The sequence below is a fragment of the Coenobita brevimanus genome, chromosome 58 (assembly GCF_032717465.1).
Source record: "Coenobita brevimanus isolate Jiangsu-jjx chromosome 58, ASM3271746v2, whole genome shotgun sequence".
Taxonomy (NCBI): domain Eukaryota; kingdom Metazoa; phylum Arthropoda; class Malacostraca; order Decapoda; family Coenobitidae; genus Coenobita; species Coenobita brevimanus.
In genome coordinates this window covers 18738536-18765698 of record NC_137011.1, presented here as the reverse complement: position 1 = coordinate 18765698, position 27163 = coordinate 18738536, and the positions used below count along the sequence as shown (strand labels likewise).

The window sequence follows — 27163 nt, the reverse complement described above, 5'->3', positions numbered from 1 at the left end:
TAGCTTTGGACTGAGTCATGACATTACCTGTGCTAGGAGGTTATTCTGTTACGAAAGCCCTTTTCATTTATATTATGAAACGCAGATGCATCTAGTATATAGTGTAAAATATAGGAGTTGTTTAACTAAATTTAGTAAAGATAATAGCCACAAAGATTGTTTTCTATAAAAATGAAAGGACTAAATCGGTACGACAGTGTGGTCTTGGCAGCTAGACAATAAATAATGGGTTCCCGGGCCGGCTGACTCACTAGCCACCTGACTGTGTAAGGCTGCTGGTATCATCCACTCCCCTTGACCTTCTACATTCTTCACTGGTAAGCCTTCAGCGTGTGGCGCCGTGCTGGTGTGGCTGACAGTTTTAGTCTAGTGCTGGTGTGGCTGACGATGTAGCTGTGGTGCTGGTGTGGCTGACGGTGTTAGAGTGGTGCTGATGTGTTCGACGGTGTTGGTGTGGAGACACTGTGGTTGACGGTGTTAGTGCGGTTGTGGTGTGGTTGACGGTGTTAGTGCGGTGGAGGTGTGGCTGACGGTCTTAACGTGCTGGTGTGGTTGACGGCGTTTGTGTTGTGCTGGTGTTGCTGATGGTATTAGTGTGGTGCTGGTGTGGCTGACGGTATTAGTAAGGTGCTGGTGTGGCTGACGGTGTTAGTGTGGTGGTGGTGTGGCTGACGGTTTTAAAATGCTGGTGTGGCTGACGGTATTAGTAAGGTGCTGGTGTGGCTGACGGCGTTTTTGTTGTGCTGGTGTGGCTGATTGTGTTAGTGTGGTGCTGGTGTGGCTGACGGTGTTAGTATGGTGCTGGTGTGGCTGACGGCGTTTTTGTTGTGCTGGTGTGGCTGATTGTGTTAGTGTGGTGCTGGTGTGGCTGACGGTGTTAGTATGGTGCTGGTGTGGCTGACGGCGTTTTTGTTGTGCTGGTGTGGTTGATTGTGTTAGTGTGGTGCTGGTGTGGCTGACGGTGTTGGTGTGGTGCTGGTGAGGCTGACGGTGTTAGTATGGTGCTGCTGTGGCTGACGGTGTTAGCGTATTGGTGGTATGGCTGACGGTTTTAACGTGCTGGTATGGCTGACGGTATTAGTAAGGTACTTGTGTGGCTGACGGTGTTAATGTGGTACAAGTGTGACTCAAGGTATTGTTGCTGATGTTAAGGAACGTTATTATGCTGTGCTAGTGAATGAGTGCCTCCAAATAAGAAACAACGCTCCCCAAGTGGACTAATATAATTATAACACATCAGTGCTCCACTTATTCTGTTTCAGTTGCCCACTTCATATCATGGGAGCAATGAGTGTTTTATGGTAAAATATGTGATCCTGAGTCAGGATACAATATAAGGTATGTCTTGATGCATAGCGTTTACAGCAGTGAAAAAACGAAAAACAAAAATGACTTTTCGTCGATTTTAAGATAATTTAAGAAGTTTGGATAAAAACTCATGAAGAGAATCTTAATATTATATATATATATATATATATATATATATATATATATACATACAGAGAGAGAGAGAGAGATTGTTAGCTAACGTATTAATGTGGTAAAAAATATACTAAATAGATTTTCGGTGAAATGTTCAGATGAAGTATTTATAAAACAACTGGTTAGGGTCAAGATCAACAACATTGCCCATATTTGGTAGGCCTAATATAACTTTTAACTACAGATCTTATAACTGGAAAAGAATATTTGTACAGTAGCTTACTTGGCATTCCCCATTAATTCATTCAGTAAGGTAAGATCTGAGAGCCGATTTCGTTCTATTTAAATGAAACCTCTCGTAGTCAGTGGGTAATCCATAATGTATGTCTTTTTACGGACTGCTCTATAAAGCATTTTATCTCTGTAATAGTATGATCTTTCCTAAATGGAAAAATATACTGATGTGTGTGTGTGTGTGTTCTTACCTAATTGTTCTTACCTAATTGTATCCTTGCAGGAATGAGTCAAGCTCGTATTGTCCCGTGTCTTAGACCATATTTATCGTACATATCCTTAAATTTGTGAATTGTTTTGGCACACACTATTTCATTCGGTAGTGCATTCCATTGATCAATTGCTCTGTTTGGGAAACTGAATTTCCTTACGTCTTTATCACCTCTCTTCTTATGCAGTCTTTTGCAGTGTCCTCTTGCTGATGCTTCTCCATATGTTAAGTTTTTTTTTTTTTTTTTTTTTTTTTTTTTAATGCGAGGAAGAAGGAACCAAAGGCCATGAGCCCGCAGTAACAGTTCCCTCCAAGAGAAAAACAAAATACAATATAGAGCCAAATTCAAGATCCGATCATTTTGAGATGCCTGGACACACTGCGTTTGAAAGACTGGAGATCATAGGCAGCAGGAAATACAGACAGAGGGAGACAGTTCCAGAGCTGACCTGTTGCATAAATGAAAGACTGGGAGTAACGGTTAACTCTTGCATTAGAGAGTTGGACAGAAAAAGGATGAGAGTTTGCTGCCAGACGGGTGCTACGCGCCCGTCGTAGAGGTGGAGGAATGCAAGCAGACAGTTCAGAGGAGCAGTGACCATTAAAGTAGCGATAGAAAAGAGATAAAGATGCAACAGTGCGGCGAAGAGACAGAGGTTGAAGGGAGTTAGTAAGAGGAGGAGAGTTAATGAGACGAAAAGCCTTTGACTCCACCCTATTGAGAAGAGCTGTATGTGGGGAGCCACCCCACACATGAGAGTTGTACTCCACACAGGGGCGGATAAAACCCCTGTATAGAGTCAACAATTGCGCAGGGGTAAAGAAAGAGTGGAGTCGGCTTAGCACACCCAATCTCTTGGAAGCAGATTTTACAAGAGATGTAATATGATCTTTCCAAGATAAGTCCCGAGTAAATGAAACCCCAAGCATGTTCAAGGATGATGCAGGATTAAGCTGAATATTATTAAACATTAGTGGGTATACCTGTGGAAGATTTTGTCGGGTTGATAGGTGTAAGAACTGAGTCTTAGATGCATTAAAAACAACCATATTATTTTTACCCCAGTCAGAGATACGAGCCAAGTCAGACATTAGGTGTGCCATAGCCTCATCCCTTGTTTGTTGAAGTAACTGTTGAGATGGGCGTTATGCGGGAACCGAATGGAAAGGTGAAGGGTGGAGTCATCAGCGTATGAGTGGATATGGTTAGATGTACAGCTTAGAAGATCATTGATGAATAAAAGGAAGAGAGTTGGTGATAGGACAGAGCCCTGAGGAACACCACTGTTGATAGATCTAGGAGAAGAACGATGGCCGTCTACAACAGCGGCTATAGAACGACCAGAAAGGAAGCTAGCGATGAAGGCACAGATAGAAGGATAGAAACCGTAGGAGGGCAGTTTGGAAATTAAAGATTTATGCCAGACTCGATCGAAAGCCTTTGAGATGTCAAGTGCAATGGCAAAGCTTTCGCCAAAGTCCCGAAAGGAGGATGACCAGGAGTCTGAAAGGTAGGTGAGAAGATCGCCAGTGGAGCGTCCCTGACGGAACCCATACTGACGATCGGAAAGAAGGTTGTGATAGGAAAGATGCCTTAAAATTTTCTATTAAGAATTGACTCGAAAACTTTTGAAATACAGGATGTTAAAGCAATTGGACGATAGTTGGAGGGTTGGGAGTGGTCACCCTTCTTTGGGACTGGCTGAATGAGAGCAAACTTCCAGCAAGAAGGAAAGGTACAAGTTGACAGACAAAGACGAAAGAGTTTGCCTAGGCAGGGTGTAAGCACAGAAGCACAGTTCTTGAGAACAACAGGAGGGACCCCATCAGGCCCATATGCCTTGTTAGTACTGAGGCCAGTGATGGCAGAAAATACATCAACTGAAGAAATTTTAATGTCAGCCATGAGGAAGTCAGAGGGGGAAGTGATGGAGGAACAGCACCGGAATCGTCTAAGGTAGAATTGGAGGAGAAAGTCTGTGCGAAGAGATCTGCTTTATCAGTAGAAGAAATAGCTACAGAACCATCAGAGTAGAAAAGAGGAGGGAAGGATGATGAGGTAAAGTTGTTAGAAAGATTTTTGGCAAGATGCCAGAAGGAGCGGGAAGAATTCGAGTTGGAGAGTTGAGAGCATTTAGTATGGATGAAATTATTTTTAGTAGAGAGAAGAACAGACTTAGCACGATTCCGGGCAGAAACGTAAAGATGATGTGATTCAGGGGTGGGTTGGCTCCGGTACCTTTTGTAGGCCCTCTCCTTGTTGCGGACAGCATTAGAACAAGCGTGATTAAACCAAGGCTTTCTTGCGTTAGTCAAAGGATATGAGAAAGGAATGTATGCTTCCATGCCCGAGAGAATAACCTCCGTAATGCACAAGGCACACTCAGATGGCTCACGGCCATGGAAGCAATAATCATTCCAGGGAAAATCAAAGTAGTACTGCCTGAGGGCCTCCCAGTCTGCGGCTCCAAAATGCCACAGACGACGTTTCCTTGGAGGGTCCACAGGCCGTACCGGAGTGATAGGACAGGTTAAGGTAATAAGGTTGTGATCGGAGGAGCCCAACGGAGAGAAAAGATTAACAGAGTAAGCAGAAGGATTAGTTGTGAGGAAGAGGTCAAGTATGTTGGAGCTCTCTCCAAGGCAGTCAGGGATACGGGTAGGGTGCTGTACAAGCTGCTCTAGGTCATTAAGGATAGAAAAGATGTAGGCTTGTTCACCAGGTGGATCCGTGAAAGGAGAGGAGAGCCAAAGGTGGTGGTGAACATTGAAATCTCCAAGAATGGAGATTTCAGAAAGGAGAAAATGGATAGAATGTGTTCCATCGTAGAAGTAAGATAGTCGAAGAATTTTTGATAGTCAGTAGAATTAGGGGATAAGTAAACAGCACAGATATATTTAGTCAGAAGAATGACAGGAAAGCCGAAGCCAGAGTGTGGAGAATTCAGAAGAATCAAGTTCAGGAACACGAGAGCAAGATAAGTCGTTGCGTATATATACACAACAGCCACCTTTGGCTTTGAAATGAGTATAGAGAAAGTAGGAGGATACAGAAAAGGGTTTGCTGTCAGTTGCCTCAGACAGCTGAGTCTCCGTTAGAAAAAGAAGGTGAGGTTTAGAGGAGGAGAGGTGGTGCTCAACAGAGCGAAAGTTAGAGGAAAGGCCGCGAATGTTGCAGAAATGAAGAAGAAGAGAGTCAGACAGTGGTTCCAGGCACCTTGAGTCGTCATCGGGAGAGGGGCAGATAGTGGGGGCATTTATGGTCCCCCCCCCTGGGGACTCCGAGGCTTGATATAACGACGCCATTTTAGGTAAATTTTGAATAGGAAGTGTAGTGTGTACTGTGAATGTAGTTTGGTGAAGATAGTTAGAGAAATTTGTACTGGAGAGCATGCTGGCCTACTCTCTGTGTAACTGAGACACTGAAAAAGTTCAGCAAAGGGGGATGGTCAGGAACTAGTCCTGAGGGCTGATGAAACGGGAGCTCCAGCACTCCCTGTCATCAGCTTTCCATCCACCTCGGGAGTACTGCCCTGCTCGACTGGTGCTACAGTCCAGTGTTACTGTTTATATCATTTATGTACACTAGAAACATGATTGGTGCCAGCACCGAACCCTGTGGTACTCCACTAGTCACTTCTTTCCATGATTTTCTCCTTTCCTGATATGCACTTATATAGCATTATCATGTCACCTCTTTTCCTTCTCTCCTGTAGTGTTGGTAGATTCAGTTTATTTAGTCTTTCTTCGTAGCTTAGGTCCCTTAAGCTTGGTATCCATCTTGTAGCGGCCCTTTGAACCTTTTCAATCTTGTCTATATGCTTTTTGAGATGAGGACTCCAGACTATTGATGCATATTCCAGGGTTGGTCTAATGAATGATGTTATTATCCTTCTTAGCATGTCTTCATTTATGTATGTGAATGCTATTCTCATATTTGCAAGCAGTGTATACATGTTCCGTACCTTCTCGCTGATGTGGTCAGCCAGAGATAGTCTGTTATTGATAATCACACCTACGTCTTTCTCTCTTTCTGATGTGTGTAGGGTTTTATTTCCTAACTTATAATCCCAATCAGGTCTTTTTCCACTTTTACCAAACTTGATTACATGACACTTGTCCACATTGAATTCCATTTGCCATGTACTACCCCATTCATGAAGTTTATTTAATTCTTCATGTAGCTCCCTACAAGAGTCTGTGCTAGTAATTCTCCTTTGTATTTTTGCATCATCTGCAAACATATTCAGATAGCTCTCATTTCCAGTGTTACTGTTTATATCATTTATGTACACTAGAAACATGATTGGTGCCAGCACCGAACCCTGTGGTACTCCACTAGTCACTTCTTTCCATGATGAGTAGTTTCCTCTTAGTACTGTCCTCATTTCTCATTTTATGAGAAAGTCTTGCATCCAACAAAACAGTTTGCCTCAAATTCCTCCTTGATGGTACAGCTTCCATAAAAGTCTTTGGTGTGGTACTGTGTCAAAAGCTTTCTTGAAATCTAAATAGATACTGTCCACCCATCCTCCCCTTTCCTGTATTGTGTTTGTTACTCTGTCATAGTAGCTCAACAGATTAGTAACACATGATTTTCCTTTTCTGAAACCAAACTGTCTTTCTGTTATCATACTGTGTTCTTCTAGATGATTTACCCAAGCTTTTCTTATAAGTTTTTCTAATACCTTGCTTACAACACTGGTCAGTGATACTGGTCGGTAGTTGAGAGGATTTTGTCTATTTCCTCTCTTGAATAAGGGGACTATATTTGCTTTTTTCCAAATATCAGGTAGTTTCCCTTGACTCAAGGATTTCTTGAAAATTAAAAATAATGGTTTACTTAACTCCTTTGCACATTCTCGTAACACCCAACATGAAATTTCATCAGGACCACTTGCTGTTCCTCTGTCTAATCTACTTAACTCCTCCTGTATTACTTTTTCTGCTATTTGTATATCTGGTAGTATGTGTGGACATGCGTGTTCCACATATTCCCTCTCAAAATTTTTTTCTTCTGTAAAAACTAATTGGAAATTCTTATTTAGTGCTTCACAAATATCTTTCTCTTGTGTATAAGTGATTCCCTCGTCCGTGATGGATTGTATTATATCTTTTACTTTGGTTTTGCTTCTGATATAGCTGTAAAACAGCTTTGGTTGATCACTACTTTTATTTATTATATCCTCCTCAAACTGTTTTTGGACTTCCCTCCTTATTCTTGTATAGTCGTTTCTTGCCTGTTTGTAGTTATTATACGCCCTTTCACTATTGTGTCTTCTGTATCTATTCCACAACAAATCTCTTCTTTCTTTTGATTTTTTACATTCTGTATTGAACCATTTCTGTATTTTCTTATCTGCTTCTTTGTGCTGTGGGATGTACTTCTGGACTCCTATTTCATAAAATTCACAAAATTTTTTATATACAGCATTTAAATCTTGTCCTCTAAGCTCATTTTCCCAATCAACTTCTAAGAAATACTTCTTTAGGTCTTGATAATTTCCCTTTTTATAGTTTAGTCTCTTTTTGTAACTGTCATTGCTGTTTACTATGTCATATGCTATCCTGAAGTTATAATTTAGTACTGCATGATCGCTTTTGCCGAGTGGAGGGTGATATATTAAACTGTCAATGTCATTTTCTTGCCTAGTAAATATTAGATCTAGCACTGAAGGTACATCAAGTCCTCTTTTTCTAGTGGTTTCCCTCACATGTTGCGTTAAGAAAAAACTCTTGTACGAGATCCAGGAGCTTTTGGTCCCAACAGCTTTCTTGGCTATTTATATCTAGAGTATTCCAATTTATATTTGTATTAAAATCCCCAGTTAGTATAATTCTTTCCGATTTCTCTTCCATTTTATGTAGCAAGGATCTTATACTCTGAATTGTACTCTCTGCCAGGTCCTCATATTCGTCTCTTTCCCATGTGTTTGATCTGGGTGGCATATACAAATTGGCTACAATTACTTTACCTTCAGATGTGTCGATCTCTACTGCAATCAGCTCTACTTGTGATGGTATATCTAGGTTTATTTCCTTGACTTTTAGATTTTTCTTAGTTAATATTATAATTCCTCCTCCTTTTTTTAAATTTCTGTCTTTTCTCTATATATTGTATTCCTCTAAGTTTAGTATGTCATTGGATATCCTTGGTGTTAATTTTGTCTCAGTTAGGCATATTATTTGTGGTTCATTTTCTCTGACATAATCATTCATCTCTAGTAATTTAGATTCCATCCCATCCACATTTGAGTACATCAACTTTATCATCTTGTTTATATACTTGTCATGACATGGTTCTACTAACTTCCTCCTTTTTCTTCCATCCTGTTTGTGTACCACTTTCGTACCTGCAATCCTATTACTTTGTAAAAAAATTTCTTCTTGTCCTCTTCTGATCTTCCCTCATTTTTTGTTTTTGCTTCCTCCCTTTTCTCTTTCAGTAATTCCAGTTCCTCTTGTGTTAGGCATCTTTTTATCCATACATTTTTGAACTCCTCTTTTTCCATAAGATTCTTTGCATTTTTTAGTATCTCTTCCACAGTGTTTACACTCTGGAAAGTCACCTTTAGAGGTCTTGTCTTGCTTTTCTCGTATTTCCCTAACCTTTTGTGTTCCTCTATTTCTTTATTACAGATTTCCTCTGATACTTCTTTCAGTAAGCTCATTACATTTGCCATCTTCTTTTTGTCTCTAGTGATTTTGTTTTTATTTTTTTCCTCTTCTATACCAGTGATTACTATTGATTTATTTATTTCTACTGAATCTCTGACTAACTTTGGATTGTTTTGGATTATTCTTTTCACTTCCTTTTTAATGTTTTTTTCCTCCACCCTTGTTTCTAAGTCTTTCTTTACTTTCACCATTTCAGCATACGTGGTTTCTACATCATTTTTGTAGCTTTGCACAGCTTCATTCACCTGTGTTATCTTCTCAATATCACTGCTCTGGTCCATAAGACTGCTTGCTTGTCTAATTGTCTCTGTGTCATTTTTTAACTCTTCCATAACACTCTCGTGATTAACTACTGTACTTCCCATTTCACTCACTTTCTTCCTAAGCGTATTCAATTCCACTGTTAGTTCACTGATGGTTGTGTCTTTCTTATTGGCCTCCCTTCCCAGTTTTTCTATCTCTTCCTTTTGCAAGTGCATTTGCTTCTTTATTTCATCAATTTCATTTTTGAAAGCCATTTCTAGTTTGTGTACACGTTCAACCAGTCTATTGTGAGTCTCCACTTCAACCAGTTCTTGGTAGAAATCATTATTTTATCCCTTTTCTTTTCCAAATTTGTTTTACTGAAGTATGGATCCATTTTGTAATACTAAATGAACAGAGTGTTTACTTACAAAGTCTGCACGCTTTCCCCGTGTTGCTGTAGTATAAACAAACCCAGCTGACTCAACGCATCGTGGTTCTTTGTTGTTTGAACCAGTCTTATTTAAACTTATTATTTCTTTTCCTTTTAATAATGAAAAATCATTTAGTCTAACCTGGTACAGAGCTTGACTCATTCAAAGATACTTATTTAGGTAATGCCTCTGGCCGTGTTGAGCTGGTATGGAGCGCCAGTAACCGACGTCTACCTCCGACGATGCCGTGTGTGTGTGTGTGTGTGTGTGTGTGTTGGCAGTAGATACTTTTTATCTACTGCAAGTACTGAATACAAATAATCTTATGTAAATGAAAGATTTTATTTATTTTTTTGCTTATTGTACTCAACCGTAGTAGGTTTACAGTTCTATCTATCTATTGCCAGACGCCTCAATCCCGTTTGGGGTGGCCACAAACAAATCGCCTCCAAGTCGCCCTGTCCCCTGCCATTTCACTCCCCTGCTCCCAACTCACACCCCCCTCTCTCATATACCTCTCCACCCTATCTCTCCATCTCATCCTCGGCCTCCCCCTCCCTCTTTCCCCCTCCACCTCACTCACATACACTCTCTTCGTCAGTCTTTGACCCTCCATCCTCTCCACATGGCCAAACCACCTCAGTGTGTTCCTCATAACGCTTCCTATCACATCCACATCAACACCACAATGCTCCTTTATATCCTCATTCGTCAGCCTGTCTCTCCATGTGACTCCACAGGCTCCTCTTAAATAACTCATTTCCACGGCTCTCACTCTTGACTTGTGTCCTTCCAACAACGTCCAAGCTTCACTTCCGTACGTTAGAGTTGGTATCACAATACTGTCATGTAGTAACTTTTTCACTTCCATGCTCACTTCCCTGTTTCTTATCACTGCTTTCAAAGAACCAGCAACCTTTCTTCCCTGCTGTACCCTTTCAAGCACTTCACCCTCCAAACCTCCATCCTTACTCATCACACTACCCAAGTACTTAAACGTACTCACATTTTCCAATTCCTCACCATCCAACCTCGCTGTACATTCACTGACTTCACCTCTCTCAAAGACCATCACTTTACTCTTCCCTACATTCACCTTTAGATTCCGTTTCTTACACACTCTCCCAAACTCATCCACCAAGCCTTGCAGCTCCCCTTCGTCTTCACTCACCAACACGGTATCATCTGCAAACAACAGTACAGGGAGTTTACAGTTGACTCCCTGTTTTATGTTTCAGTCTAATTATTCAAGACTTCCTTAAATCTTAATAACAGGAACACCAAACTTTTGTTAACTCAGGCTCACGTTTTGCTTCATTCTCCTTAAGTTGGCGGTTTTTTTTTTCCTTTCTCATCTTATTTCTTGTAAACTGATGGCATAATAAGTAAATGCAGCAGCTATGTATCCTCTCCATAGTATATTTTTTACTTACATTGTAGTCCTTTCTTAATCTCTTACTATAAGTCAAGCAATGAAGATAGACAATAATAGAATACCTTATCAATGTGATAATGATATCATGCCGTAAAAAAGTGGTGATAATTTTATGCCTTATAAAAGTGATGACAGTATTATGCCTTACAAAAGTGATGATATTATTATGCCTTATAAAAGTGATGATAATATTATGCCTTAGGAAAGTGATGAGTATCGTTGCCATGGAACACTAGTTTTAATTACACTATTACTAGATAGGAACTGGAAATGGCTCAAAGAGCATACTATAGAAAAACAGTGATGGCACAAAGGGAGCGGTTCGTGATGCTGAGAGCGGAGGGCCTGTCCTTAAGAGCCATAGCAGAGCACATGGGCACATCCACCACCACCGTGTACAGATGGGTCAGGCGCTGGAGGAGGGAGAGGGATCTACGATCTAGGAAGTCACAGACCGATCTTAGTTGCCAGTTGCACCTGTATGCTACCCCGGCACATAGGTCAGCCCAGTACTATAATTACATATATGAACTGGGGCTCAAGTATTACATGCATTTACTCCAGTACACGCAGTATTTACACACATATAATTACAATGAGCCTATCGAGAATCCTGTGCAATATCTACAAACATATAATTACAATGGGTCTAAGGAGGAAGATAAAATAATATTTTAAGCTAGTATGAGAGGGACTTGGCATGTTCGTCGATTTTTCATTGTGTTACTGTAAGAAATGTGTATTAAAACCGGAGTTCATATACTTCATGTACTTATCCTAGTCCCATTCTATCTTTATAGCATTCAATTAATCGTCACCCCATCAGGAGCATAGCGGCCCGAGGCTAGGTTACTTAATCCAGATACTGAAAGGGAGGGGTCAGCTGCATTTCCTTGAGCGGTACTACATGAGCAATAAACCCAAAGCACTCTTAAGAAGTACTCTTGTGGGCATCATCAGGTTGGAATGCCTAAACTAACTAGACATTAGGCGTCTAAAATTGTAAGGCTGAAATGGGGCTAATGAACTACACCAGTAAACAGTACGAAGACCCAGCTTTGATCTCCCTGAATACATAATAAAACAAAAACGAAAAACTGTTCCATATAGGAGAAGGTAGTCAAGTATGACAGGGTTCTTGAATTATTGTATTTAGATGGTTATAATTACAAAGAACCAAAGGAAGAAACCAAACAACGTATTCCCTTGATCGCTTTTCATTCATATTTCAAATTTGCATTTCTGAACTAAATTACAGCTGGCTATAAAATATTTTCACCTGCCATTATTCTTACGGTTGTACTTACAATGAGTTCAAGGGTCTCATTCCAAGTGAAGTTGGATATTTCGCAGCACCTTTTCTTTTTCAATTTATTTTGTACATTATAGCTCAATATCCTCTCCCATATTATTAATGCAAACTCTGCAGATATTAAAGTAATAACACACACACACACACACACACACACACACCAGAGAATGTGGAAACGGTGGCGTCCACCATCCACTCACCAGATAAATACATTGGGCAGGGTTGCCAATTTGGCGATTTTGTAGCTAAATTTGGCAACTTTTGATGTGGTTTAGCTACTTTTTTGAGCATTTAGCTATTCAGCGACATTTTAGTGACTTTTATTGCATTTTGGTGACATTTTTAGATTTTTTTTTTTTTTTTTTTTTTTTTTGTAGTCAGAGCAGTAATTGAGCCAGTAGTAACTGAGTAGTAATTGAGAAGAAGAGCCAGACTTGCATGTGTTAGCTGTGCTCTAATCATATCACTTCATAGTAAGTACTGGTACCTGTTGAAACACTGTATATCAGCATTTCTTCGTCTGTGCTGTATTTCTTGAAGGTGTTCAGGGGTTATTAGTTAGGCTATTAATAGTCAACCCTCAACATAATAAAATCGTTAGAGCGGTACGTGCCTAGAAGGTAGTGTGAAGGATAGTAGCAATACACATTAAGCATATATATTCTTTCGTCGTATTAAGAGTTGGTTGGTAGTTTGCTAAGGAAAATGTGGGATAACTGTGAAGTATGTTGTTAGCATGCTTTCTTTCTCTCCTTTATCAATTTATTTAGCGACTTTTAGCTATTTTTGTAGGTGAATCTAGCGACAATTAGTTGGCAGGAGTTGGCAACCCTGATATTGAGTGACAAGCCTATTTGTTGTCTGTAATTCAGGAAACCATTTTTCTATGTTGAATAGTAACCATATAATCATCTAGCGCTTGGTGATCAAGTGAGTCAAGGTTTTACAAACGGTTCGAACTCGTAACTTTCTAAATCCGAAGGAAGATTGGGGTTTGTTGCTCACATAATGCCACTCACGGTCTATCGAGGTTGGTCATGCTAACCCTAAATGATGGGACTGATGAGTCTTGCCAGGTGCCTCTGCGTTCCCAATGAGAAAATAATGGATTAGATAATTAATGGGTGGATAGGCAGAAGTATGACTAGGTGTATTATGCCTCCAGTGCCACTTAGAATGCCGCTCTAAGAAGGAAACCCTATGTTAAGTAGCAGTCTGGATGCTTATTCCAGTGTTTATCTCTGTTCGTTTATGTCTTATTGCTCTGTTTCTGTATGGAATTTAAAGTATGAATAAAAAATTAATCTATATTGTGTCAGTGTTCTTATCCACAACAGCAACCTGATTCTATAAAGGAACGATAGTTGTATAAACATCTAACAGAGAAAGCAAACATCAGCCGTTCACAACATCATAAACCTTGGTGAAGTTCAGTTTCTATTGTTTTTACACAGATCCCTTTATTGCTGATTCAGAATTTAAATATTTTGGGTTAGATATTTTTTCTAGGTATCCATTGTGCAGAATTTGTTTTTCCCTGTCAGGAGCATTGGGGCTCGGTGCTAGGCTACTCAGTTATGACATAAGGCGAGGACAGCCAGCCTGGTTGCCCCTGGGTGGTATTATTTGTTCCCTCAGTCCTCACTTGTAAACCATAATGAGCTCCATCCGGTTGGAGTTCCTTATGCCACTAGACCACCAAGTGCTACATGGTTATCACTCAACACAGTATATACATGTTTACTTGGCTACAGGAAACCATTTGGCTTACCATTCTGTTTAGAGGCACCTGAAGGTAGCACTGCATTGAGAGTGTTAAAAATAATGTAAACTTAATGAAAAAAAGGTATTCGTGCACACCTGGCGCGAGACTATATGACAACACAAGCGATGGCTATTGGAAAATTCTTGGTGATTTCGCTCCTCTTTGGCAAATGTACTTTCAGGAAAACTTACCCATGATACTTTGTAATTTGCATTGTTATCATATGAACATACTGATGATAAGAGACTGATATTCTTTGGACACATGGGCTATACTAATCATTTTGGATGCCAACGCCTCCCACCTGTATGACTTTTTTAAAAGGTATTGTATACTTGAAGCAAGTACATTTAGCTTTAATGGGAGTGGGCCACAGTGACATTCATATTCATTCAATCTGGCTAATTTTTTTATATGTTGTGTGGGACTATGTAAATAACAAAACATCTAAGTTTCATTCAATTTGTTGCATTAGTTTTCTCGGGGGAAAAAAAAACGGGTTAAAAATACGTAACAAATGTAATAGTAAAACGAAAAATGGGGACAATTCATTTCACCTGATTACATTGACAATTATTTCCCTTAGTAACCAAACCAACAGCTATAATTTCATCATTTCTGTTTTTTGGTAGCTTGCTGCATTGCTGAGGAAAAAATCCTTTTTTTTTTTTTTTACCCATATTTTAACTAAAAAATTCATGTACAAAAAAATGCAAGGCATAATTTAAAAAAAAATTCTGGACGAAAATTTCGTCCTGCCATTTCTTTATGCTGACATATTTTCATATTTATGAAACTTTGAACAGAAATGTCACAATTATGGTTTAGTGTGATACCTTTAGTTTTCAGATACCGGCCGTTTTCTATAAAAGTGCAATATTAATGAAACTAGAGGTACAGAAATAAATACAGAGATGATATGATAACTTACTAATTAGCAACAGTGTTGGTTATAAATGTCAAAACCAATCCTAATCCTAATTGGCATCTGGTCCTTTTCTGTATTGATCCAATTACAGAATAATATCACACGCCTGTGAGGTTTCAGGTGCCACCTTCCTTTTTGTAGCCAGGTGTTAGTTCAAAGAATTTTGATGTCAGATCTACATTCTCTTGCAGCTGTGATGTTGTCAGGATGTAGCGTCCTTCATCTTCTGGTGGCACATCAAAATTCTCAGGAAACAGCACAATTCGTAACTTTAGTTTCGTCTGCTTAGGTGCAGCAGTGTCTTCCTCAGTTGGTGATGGTGCAGCAGCTGATGTTGATTTAGACCGTGCAGGCGAGGTTGATGATTGTGGTTATAGAGAACGTCGACGATATGGTGGTGGTAATTGTGTAGAAGGACGAGGTTGTGGCGCTGGTGTGGCGAGTCGTTTTGCGTAACTCACAAAACTCCCATCCTGACATGGTTCTCCTCAGTCTTTGGCATTCCAGGAGTCTTCTCATGGTCTGCCGTTGTTTTTTTGATATTCTTAGAAGGTCGTCCCATCTAGTATGAACTTCCAAATAGAAGGTAGAAGTCTGCAAAGGCTGGGAGAGGGTTGAACAAGCATAGTGTCCTTCCTCTCTGAGCGACAGTGGGTCCCTGGTTGCATTCCTCCCATGTCCTCCTCCACGTAGTCTCCACCTTCCACACAACCCGTGTGTTGCTAGATTAGGAGAATGTGTACTTTTATGGAAAATAGAAAAACAAAATTGGAGAAGGTGCGTCAAAATGATTATAAAACAATGTATATAGATGGCCCTAATAGAAAACCAGGATATCAAGGGGAGGGGCACTCCAGCTACACATATACAGTATATTATTTATTTTGAAGCATTTCTAGTGTTTGTATGCATGCCATTTTTTTCTCAGAAAACTAGAGAGACTTCAAGATATAGCCTGACAATTTTTCCCATATTCTGTAATCGGACCAAAAATTTGATTATTTTTTTTTTCCGTCCTTAAGAGAGCCTCTGGGAGTGGAAGGGTTAAATAATAAAAAATCTGTCCCTTTTTTTTTTTTCCTTTCCAACCTGGGTAGGATCTGTACTAGCCAAGGGGTTACGTAAAATTTCATCTTATCCCCTCAGTAAGTTGTCGAAGATGGATACCATGCATGTGGTGTCATTAATAGACATGGCTATGGACACGCCCCTCAGCTCTCTCCCTGGTCCCTGAAAGGGATGTAGTGGCCTGCAGGAGGAAGGCAACTTCAGCCTGTAATCCTCAAGGTACTAGTTTAGATGAGCCTGGGACTGGAACTGCTATTACTCCTCCACTTTGATATGTTTCACCTAAGATGAAGAAAGTCATCTGCTCGTGACATACGAAAATGTAAATAAGTGTTTTCTACTGATGAGATCCATGGATATCACTTCCCACCTCTGAACAATGAATAAGATTTCCCCGAACTGAAAAAATCGTCTGACAGTTGCAGGAGATGGCAATGTCTTACTAAAGCATTCCTGCTGTCTTCAAACCATATGCTAATTCACTAAGTCCGGCCACGTCTTCTTCATTTTATTCTTGCCGTCTCCTGACGAATTTAATCAGCTTAGGCTAGACATTAAGAACAGGAGGAGTTAGATGTCCCTTCAGTACGAGCAGCCTTTTCTATGTTGGACAGAAACGTGTGGGCAGCAACAGGAATAAAAAGTATGTCACCTAGATTCAAGGGATTTTGATGAGGATAGACTTTTCTTTCTGGAGAGGTTAATTATTAAGTGGCATAGGAAAATTCTTAACATCTTTTCCTCGGTGATACATTACCCATTTGTCACCCCCGAATCCACTTTGAAGCAAAATATGTCGAGTATATTATAATATAACTTGCACACAAGAAACTGCTAAAGGCCTAATTCGCAAAACAAATTGTTGAGAACAAGGTGCTACAAAGTCTCACATGCCCAATAGAATACGCCCTATAGTCTTCATTAGCCCCTTCAGCAAGAGAGATCCTTCCTAAGCTCTATCACATCGTCTGAATACATAAGGAATGAGCTGTTCCATACTAATAGATTCTCCACACACTGTTTCAGCATTATATCACATGGAGAGACTCAAGATCTTACTGCTGCTTCCTTGGCTAGTGATGGCCTTGGCTGATCCTGGAAAAAACATTGTTCCAAGTAAGTTATTGCAATAGGTATGTTGTTATTGTTGTTGTTGTAGTTGTAGTTACTACCCAAATATCATCTGAAACGTGAACTCTGTGGACTCCAGGCTGAAGCTCTCCTTATCCCAAAGTCCATCATCTTCTTTTCGATGGATAGGGAGTGAGTTAAGGACTATATATATATATATATATATATATATATATACCTGACCAAGGCCCCAACCAAATGGGATAATTCGAATGGCCATGTGGAATGTGAGAGGTGTGAATAAGGAGAGAAAAAGGGTGGAAGTGGTGAATGTGTTCAAGAGTGTAAGATATGCTGTGATGGCATTGTGTGAAACAAAGATGAAAGGGTGTGAGGTGAAGGAGTGGGAAGGTGTGAAATGTGTAAGTTCGGCCATGAATGGGCGAGGAAGATGCAAGGAGAGGGTTGCTTTATTAACCCGCTGCGTCCTATTGACGTATATAATACGTCCACATGTTTTGTCACTCAGTCTCATTGCCGTATATAAACATGCATCAATTGCAAGGTCCCTGATGTGCACAATTTTCAATTTTTGCTCGTGATTATTGGTACGTATACACAGGACACCCTCCTCTACAAGATGCCAGGCAGGGACAATGCCTTACCCTGCATGATCTCCCCCCCCCCTTCACACGCCATTGTCTCAGAAATTCACCTATTGCCAGAGTAGACATGTCGTGTCAGAATACGAAATTCAGGCCAGAGTGATTCCCCAATCGATGACAATGTGGAGGACAAAGTTTACGTAGCATTAGAGGAAGAAACAGTCAGAAATGATGATCACGTAATGTCGCTAAAAAACGGCAGGTATGTTGATGTGTTTGGTGAGTGAAACAATGCTTATATTGCCTATATTACTGTGTGAAAGCCAATATACTCTCGTACTACATATATATTCGTACCAAATAAATAAATAAATACCATTTATGGGTGGTGTGGAATAGTTACCCTCCCATAGAACTCGTTTTTTTGGAGCCAGCCTGATAGAAAACCCAGTAACGTAAGGAGTACTGCTACCTGTATCAAGTATTTTAAACCTCAGGTGAGCGATTTCTCTATGAATTTTCGATATTTCTCACCAAAAGCAGAAGTTTCAGCCAATTTTTTTTTCCAAAATTGGTTGGGATTGGGGGGAGTCAGTGGTGGAAAATCGGTCGGGATAGGGCGGGTTAATGAATGAGGTGTGGCAAAGTGGAGTGGGAGACTACAAATTTGTCAGCTCGAGGTGTATATATGTCAAGTTCAAGTTTAAGAAGGTGAAGGTGGCAGTGATTGTAGTGTATGCACTGTGTGAGGACAGGAGTGAGAGAAAGACAGGTTTTGGGATGAGCTTGAAGTAGTGGGAGAAGTGCCCAGGAGCTATAAAGTAACTGTAATGGGCGATATGGGTGGAAGAGTAGACACTAGTCTTGAGGGTAACAAAATGTGCTGTAATGGAGTACCAGGAAAAAAAAAATGATAATGGGAAGAGACTGAAGGATGTGTCAGGAGAGAAGATTGTATATTTGTAACTCGTGTGTGAAATACAAAGATGCAGGTAAATATGCATATTATAGAGGAAACGGGGAAAGCCTGATTGATTATGTGCTTTTAGAGAGGTCCATGCTGCGAATGGTTGCTGATACGAGGGCCATGAAAGAACGATGTGGAGGTCAGTTAGATTATATGATCGTAGTATGCAAGATCAAGCTGAAAGGAGTGAGGTGGATCAGGAGAGAGAGAAGCAGTCAGGGCGAAAGACTGAAAGTTGAGATGTTGAGGATCAAAGAATTGGTAGATGAATACAGGACCAAAGTAGGGGAGGAGTTGGAATCAGTGAATTGAAATGAAGTGGATCTGGATAGCCTGTGGAAAGCATATAGGGACTGCTTAGTTAGAATTGCCTAAGCAGTGTGTGGTGTGGAAAGAGTAACAACAAAGAAGAAAGGTACGGCATGGTGCGATAATGTTAAGAGAGCAGTGGAGGAAGAGGAAGTGGCTAAAGTGGTTACAGGACAGGGGTTCAGTTGAATTAAGAACTGAATATACTGAGAGCAAGAAACAAGCACAGAAACTAGTGATGAGGAAAAAGGAGGTATATAAATGATGATCTAGGAAGAAAAATGAATGCAAAATACTCTGAAAATAGGAAGTTATTCAGCAAAGAGGTGCAGAAATGTAGAAGTGAAAGCGGAAAGAAATGTGATGGTGTGAAGGATGTGTGTGGTAAATTATTAACCCATGAAGATGAAGTAAGGACCAGATGGAAAGAATATCTAGAGCGCCTGATGAATGGGCATAGAAAAGGAAGAGCAGCTGTAAACAGGATTAGTTTTGGGGGTGTGCAGAGAAGGAATGCAGTGCCAGGAGACGTGACACTCTCGCAGGTGAAGAGTGCTTTGAAGCAGGTGAAAAATGGGAAAGCAGCTGGGGTTGATGAGGTGTATGCAGAGATGATTCAGTGTAGTGGAGAGAGTGGAATGAAGTGCTTGATGGAGATATATAAGAAGGCATGGATGAGTGAAACTGTGCCAGAGCAGTGGAAAAAGGCTGTGATTGTACTCCCGTACAAAAACAAAGGTGAGCGAAGTGTGTGCAAAAATTATCGTTGCATAAATTTCTTGAGTGTGGTAGGGAAGGTATATGGAAGAAATATTATAGAGAAAGTAAGAGAGATATCAGAAATCCTAATGAGTGATGAACAGTGTGGCTCTAGGAGTGTCAGAGGATGTGTAGATCAAATTTTTGGAATGAGACAGATAGCAGAGAAGGCTTGTGAGAAGGACCATAATGTGTTTATGGTACTCATGGATCTGGAAAAAGCATACGACAAAGTGGACAGAGAAGGATTGTGGAAAGTTTTGCGCATGTACGGTGTAGATGGTAACCTGAAAGGTGCCGTCAAGAGTTTTTACGATGGTAGTGAAGCATGTGTAAGAGTTAATGGTTATCTAAATGAATGGTTCACGATTAGTGTGGGCGTCTGACAAGGTTGTGTGATGTCCCCATGGTTGTTCAATATATATATATATATATATATATATATATATATATATATATATATATATATATATATATATATATATATATATATATATATATATATATATATGCAGAGACTTCACTTCATCGAGAAGATATGTATGCAAACTAACCACAGGAGAAATGAAAGGAGCGACAGTGAGTACTTTCGTATATTACATCTTCAGACATAGTGAGAAAGAAACGTAAAGGGTAGAGGTCTTTTATGCACACCCACAGCAGGTAGTGGCACACAGAACAATGAATTTTTACCTGCGGCTTAACTTAGGGTCACCTGCAGCAGGAAGTGGAACACAACACAGGATGACCTGAATCTAAAAATGCATGTGACAAAGGAGGGAGTAGGAGGGGAGGAAAGGGGAGTGGGAGGGAGGGGGAAGGGGAGAGGGGGGAGGGAGGAGGGGATAAATACTGCTGCTTATCTTAAGACCTAGAGGATTAATGCTTGGTGTGTCCCACACAGGTGTGACTACACCACCAGGAGATAACAGGGAACAATCACGTGTTAGTCTGGGGGATACTGCTTTAAAATTAATTCAGTTAACAATTTATCACACTTAAAATGACCATAGCTCATGTTTACATTCTTTTCATATGTACCAGAAATTAGACAAGATTCTATTACATTTCTTTCATCTAATAAACTAATAAGCCAGATCGGCAGAACATTCAAAGAACCCTTGTCCTCCCCTTCCATGAAAATTTTCTTGATGTTGTTCACATACTGAGGAAACTCAATGTACAAGTAGTATTCAAAAATGAGAACACCATCAAAAAAACCCTCATCAAGAAAAGCCCTTTCAGTAATTCAGGCGTTGTTTACAAAATCCCGTGTAAAAGCTGTAACAAATTTTACATAGGACAATCTGGAAAAGATTTGGAAACTAGAATCTCACAACATAAATACAGTGTAAGAACAGCCCAACAGAGTAGTGGTTTATTTCAGCACAAAGCATCCAGTGATCACCATATTGACTGGACAGGCTCCAAGATTCTAGCAAGATCAAAAAGCTTAGATGAAAGAAATGTAATAGAATCTTGTCTAATTTCCGGCACATATGAAAAGAATGTAAACATGAGCTATGGTCATTTTAAGTGTGATAAATTGTTAACTGAATTAATTTTAAAGCAGAATCCCCCAGACTAACACGTGATTGTTCCCTGTCATCTCCTGGTGGTGTAGTCACACCTGTGAGGGACACACCAAGCATTAATCCTCTAGGTCACTCTGTCTGAAGATGTAATATACAAAAGTACTCACTGTCGCTCCTTTCATTTCTGCTGTGGTTAGTTTGCATATATATATATATATATATATATATATATATATATATATATATATATATATATATATATATATATATATATATTGTTACGGAACAGAGAAAGATAATGTACACTTTAAGTGAGAATACTAAAAATCACTACTGTCCCGTAAATTTCCAGGTTCAAAACAAAAGAGTTAGGTAAAATTACAAGTTAAAGTTTAATGCTCAAACTAACAACAAAACATTCAGGACTCATAAGGATAATGTAATGGCAAAAAACAGGTTAAATATATGGTTAACTGCAATAGCCTCTATTAACACGAAATTAGCAAGAGTAAATTTATCTAAGTCAGCCCTGATAAAATGACAATACCAGATAATACTCAGTGAATGCAAGATATATTATTACAGATACAAAATATTATCAATAATGGATGATAATATGAACTTTACATGAATCACAAAAACCTTACTAGGCCTAAGAATTAACACACCACGCTACACAGTACAAGAAAAAATGCAACAACACTCATACTCAAATTACACAGCTGCTAGATGGTTGGAGACTTCCCGAGCACTCACAATAATAACAACTGTACAGGGGAGGGCAGAGATGTGAACAAAATGAGGAGTAGATCTAAGTGGCAATAATGCAGAGACTGAGCTCATTATATAGGGGCCAGCAGAGCTTGATACAACTTGTAAGAAGGACGCGCAAATGAAGCCATAGGGGACAAAGAGCTGACAATCCTGCTCTGAACAACAGAAAGGACGACTTTACTGTAACGGTAGAAGGGGGGACTGAGGCAGAACACGCTCGTGATCAAACATGCAGCATACTGTGCGCTAAAATTACACAAAGGATGATGAAATCATAAGCTATATAACACCTCCCCACAAAGAAAAAGAAATTTACAAAGGAAATTTCTTATTACTCTAAAACAATCTGTCTAAAGTCTAGATAAGCAATCTGCAATAACATTTTCTTTCCCCTTGACATCTTGTATGTCTAATAAATACTCCTGAAGAAGTAGACTCCATCTTGTCAATCTCTGATTTTTATCTTTAAACTTACTAAGGAATTTCAGTGGGTTATGATCGGTATAAATGACTATGGGGTCAAAACCAGAACACAAATAAAATGAAAAATGCTGTAAACCCAAAATCAAGGCCAAAAGCTCTTTCTCAATAGTTGAGTAGTTCTTTTGAGGTGGAGTGAACTTCTTACTGTAATAAGATACAGGGTGTTCAATATCCTGATCATCCTCTTGCAGCAAAACAGCCCCAGCTCCTGTATGACTTGCATCAACAGTCATCTAAAAAGGCTTAGCAAAATTTGGAGTAGCGAGCACTGGCTGACTTAATAGGATAGCTTTAAGTTTGCTGAAAGAGGATTCACAGTTATCGGTCCAGACAAATTTAACTCCCTTTTTCAGTAGGTCTGTAAGTGGTGATACAAGAATTGAAAAGTTAAGAACAAATCTCCTGTAATAACCTACCATTCCCAAAAATCTTTGTAGCTCTTTCCTACTTTTAGGTCTGGGAAGATCACTTATAACCTGAACCTTAGCTCCTGGTGGTGCAACGTGTCCATCACCAATTACGTACCCAAGGTACTGAACTTTAGCTTGACCATACTCACACTTTGATAAATTAGCTACAAGATTAGCCTGAACCAAACGCTCAAGAAATTTACTGACATGGCATAGGTGATCTTTCCAGTTGTCACTGAAGATTAATACATCATCAATATAAACAACACACCCTGCCAAACCCTCTGTTACAACATTCATGAGCTTCTGAAATGTGGCTAGTGCATTCTTCATACCATATGGCATTACAGAACATGCAAAAGTCTTTCCTAGTGTTACAAAACATGAGATCTCCCTAGCACGTTCAGTCATAGGTACTTGCCAGTATCCCTTTAACAAATCAAACTTACTTATGTACCTAGCCTATCCGATCTTGTCTATGCAATCTTCCACATGAGGGAGAGGGTAAGTGTCTGTTTTGGTTATCTGATTAACACGTCTGTAGTCAATGCAAAGCCGCTGTGACCCACCTGGCTTAGGGACTAAAGTGACAGGAGAACTCCACTCGCTCTGACAGGGCTCAATCATCTTGTGGTCCAACAGGCAGCCAAGCTCCTTCTCGATGAGAGGAACTTTTTACTGGGTTCACACGGTAAGGAGGCAGTTTAATTGGCTTTGCGTCTTCATCATCGACATCATGCATCAACACAGTGGTTCTTCCTGGAGTGGCACGGAACACTTGCGGGTACTCCTGCAGTAATGCCGAAAACTCCTGCCTTTCCTCGGGAGCTAGATGAGAAAGCTTAGTCTGGAGATCATTCATGATATCAGGATTCTTCCCCAAACTATCACTCAGGCTCATGCTGCATGGGAGAGCTTCACTTGCAGACTCGGGTGGAACAGCTACAGTGCAGACTGGGTTATTTTCGTCCCGCCTGTGATATAACTTTAGCATGTTGATGTGACAAAGTTGCTTGTTCTTTCTACGATCTGGTGTGGCGATGACATAGTTGACATCACTGAGTTTCTTCTCCACGAAATAAGGACCACTAAACTTGGCTTGAAGAGGTTGCCCATGCACTGGTAGCAGAATCAAAACCTGATCTCCTGGCTAAAAGTGGCGTAACCTGGACTTCTTATCATACCAAGTCTTCATCTTCTCCTGAGCAGCTCCTAAATTCTCTCTCGCCAGCTGTAAAGCAGTGGACAGCCGTTCTTTGAACTTCATCACATACTCCAGCAGGTTGACGTCATCTTCCTCTGACAGCCAGCATTCTTTGAGTAGCTTAAGGGGTCCTCTTACTTCATGGCAAAACAGTAGTTCAAAGGGTGAGAAGCCCAGTGATTCATTTGGAGATTCTCTTGCGGCAAACACAACGAATGGAAGACCTTTATCCCAGTCTTTCTGATGTTCCAAACAGTATTTCTTGAGCACCGATTTGAGTGTTTGATGATATCTCTCCAACGCTCCTTGGGTCTGGGGATGGTAAGCTGAAGACATGATCTGGGAGATGCCCAACTCTTTCAGAGACTGCTTGAAAACGTTTGACATGAAATTACTTCCCCGGTCTGACTGTACCTCCTTGGGCAGACCAAACTTTGTGAAGAACCCTAGCATTTCCTTAACCACGTTCTTTGCTGAGATATTTCTAAGTGGAATAGCTTCAGGATAACGAGTAGCCATATCAATCAGGGTCAACACATAAGAAAATCCTGAAAAAGTCTTAGGAAGAGGGCCCACAATATCCACCAGCACACGGGTGAATGGCGCCTCAAAAGGAGGAATGGGAACTAGAGGTGCAACCTTTTCGGTCTGATTACACTTCCCCACAACTTGATAGGTGTGACAAGACTTACAATACCAGGAAACATCCCTGAAGATACCTGGCCAGTAGAAGTGTTTCAAAATGCGTGCCACAGTCTTCCTCACTCCAAGGTGTCCTGCCAAACTGGAATCATGAGCCACTCTAATGATATCCTGCCTACAAACACGAGGGATGACAACTTGATATACAACCTCCCATTCACAGTCGGCTGATGCTGTTGGGGGTCTCCACTTCCTCATTAGTACTCCTGACTTTATATAATAACAAGTAGAAGCACCAGCTGACTCTTCCTCACTGCAAGCAGAGTTAGCTAGACCTTTCAACTCAGGGTCAGCAACCTGCAACTCAACCAACTCTTGACGAGACAAATTATCAACACTACGGGGTACTGCCTCATCTGGTGAGTGGTCCAAATTAGCAAGAAAAGTGTCAGCTAGGATAACATCATCATCATTATCCTCTAAGTCACCAGTAACTTTAGACTTAGCCCTAGTGACAGCACATGCAGGGAACACATCAGGGACATCACAATCCTGGGCCGCAGCCACTGGCTCACTAGACAACTGAGGAGCTGGACACACTTGACTTCCACCAATATCATTTCCAAGTAAGAAAGTTACACCTGACATTGGGAGTGTCTCAACCAACCCAACCATAACGGAACCATTAACAAAACCAGACTCTAAATTCACTCTGCACAGAGGGACAGAGAAGTAATTATTCCCTACACCTTGTAAGATTACAGTTTCATCAGAGGAATTAACATTAGAGCCTAGAACACTGGTCAGCGTAAGGGATTGGCAAGCACCTGTATCACGATATATTTTAACTGATTTCCTGTCATTACTGTCCAGAGGACTGACAAAACCATCAGACAGGAAATTAGCACATGAACTCTTGAGAGTGTCACCCACGTTACTGCTCAAAAGAGGAGCTTCATGATGAGAATTTAAATTACCCCTCAAAGCAGGTTCAGTTAACTCGGTTAAAGAATTCTGGGAACTCTCAAGGATGGACACTAGACCAATTGACTGAATATTTAAAGACTCCTTTTTGTTCACATCACCTGTCTCCTGAAACATTTCTCCGTAGTATGACCAAGCTTACTACAATAAGTACATTTACTTTTCTGAAATCTAGAGGTGAAGCTGGTATTTACTTCCTGAGAAACATCATCTTTATTCTCTTTCCTGTTACCTGTACTCTGAGTAGAGGCAATGTACTTACTCTCAGCTTTCCTTTTTTCTTTAGAATATCTCTTGTGAGTGAGAACATATTCATCAGCTAAAACTGCAGTATCAGACAAATTATCTATTCTTCTCTCATCAAGATATAGGCTTACATCTTTATAAATACACCTCTTGAAGTCCTCCAGCAAAATCATCTGCTTAAATTTACCAAAATCAGAATCCACATTCTTAGAATTTAACCACTGCTCTAACAGATCTTCTTTGATTTTTGCATACTCAACATGGGATTGCTTATCTTGCTTGTAAGTTTTCCTAAATTTTACTCTATAGTCTTCAGGAACAAGCTCATAGGCCTTAAGAATCAAGCTCTTAACTACATCATAATTATCAGATTGATCCTGAGGCAAAGATGCATAAGTTACTTGAGCTTTACCGGTGAGAACAGTTTGAAGGAGTACTGGCCAATACTTTTTTGGCCAATTAAAACCTGTAGCTACCCTCTCAAACAACTGAAAATACTTTGTTAAATCAGATTCATTAAAAGGAGGGACAAGTTTAACATTTTTAGCCACATCAAAATCATCAGAGCTAGATGATCCAGTTCCACCTTGTTTCATGCGATACTCATGGTCTGCCTGAATCCTAGCAAGTTCAATTTGTGCCAGAGCCTGTACCTGTGCCTCTTGAATACGAGCATTTGCCTGAAATTCAGCCTCCTGAATACGAGCCTGAGACTCCGCCTCCTTAGCCTGAGACTCAGCCTCCTTAGCACGTGCTTGAAATTCAGCCTCCTTAACACGAGCCTCCTGCAGGGCTAGCTGTAACTTAGCTAATTCAATCTGCGTTTGCTCATTTGGAGGAGTTACATTAAACAAGCTTTTATTAATCATGCCAACAATTTGATCTTTAGAATGATGAGAGTGAACTGCAATTCCCAATTATTGAGCAACAAGCTTAAGTTCATTCTTTGTTCTGTTTTGTACATCACACACTGTTTGCACATTTGACAAAAAATCTTTGGCTTCATCAAGCGTAGTAATAGTAGACATCATGAATAAATCACAGTCATAAAATATCAAGCAATATCCTTATGATAATATCCTGAATATCCTGATAAGAGGTCGCCAAATTTATGTTACGGAACAGAGAAAGATAATGTACACTTTAAGTGAGAATACTAAAAATCACTACTGTCCCGTAAATTTCCAGGTTCAAAACAAAAGAGTTAGGTAAAATTACAAGTTAAAGTTTAATGCTCAAACTAACAACAAAACATTCAGGACTGATAAGGATAATGTAATGGCAAAAAACAGGTTAAATATATGGTTAACTGCAATAGCCTCTATTAACACGAAATTAGCAAGAGTAAATTTATCTAAGTCAGCCCTGATAAAATGACAATACA

The 27163-nt window shown here is 40.1% G+C and overlaps 1 long non-coding RNA gene across 1 annotated transcript in view; it reads left to right on the top strand.

The window, feature by feature from the left end:
• Positions 1–264: 264 nt before the first annotated feature.
• Positions 265–27163, top strand: part of LOC145402729 (uncharacterized) — a 100694-nt gene continuing 73795 nt past the window's right edge. The window contains exons 1-2 of the long non-coding RNA XR_013897847.1: positions 265–317; positions 16817–16906. This is a non-coding gene — a long non-coding RNA (uncharacterized LOC145402729). The remainder of the gene's footprint in view (positions 318–16816; positions 16907–27163) is intronic.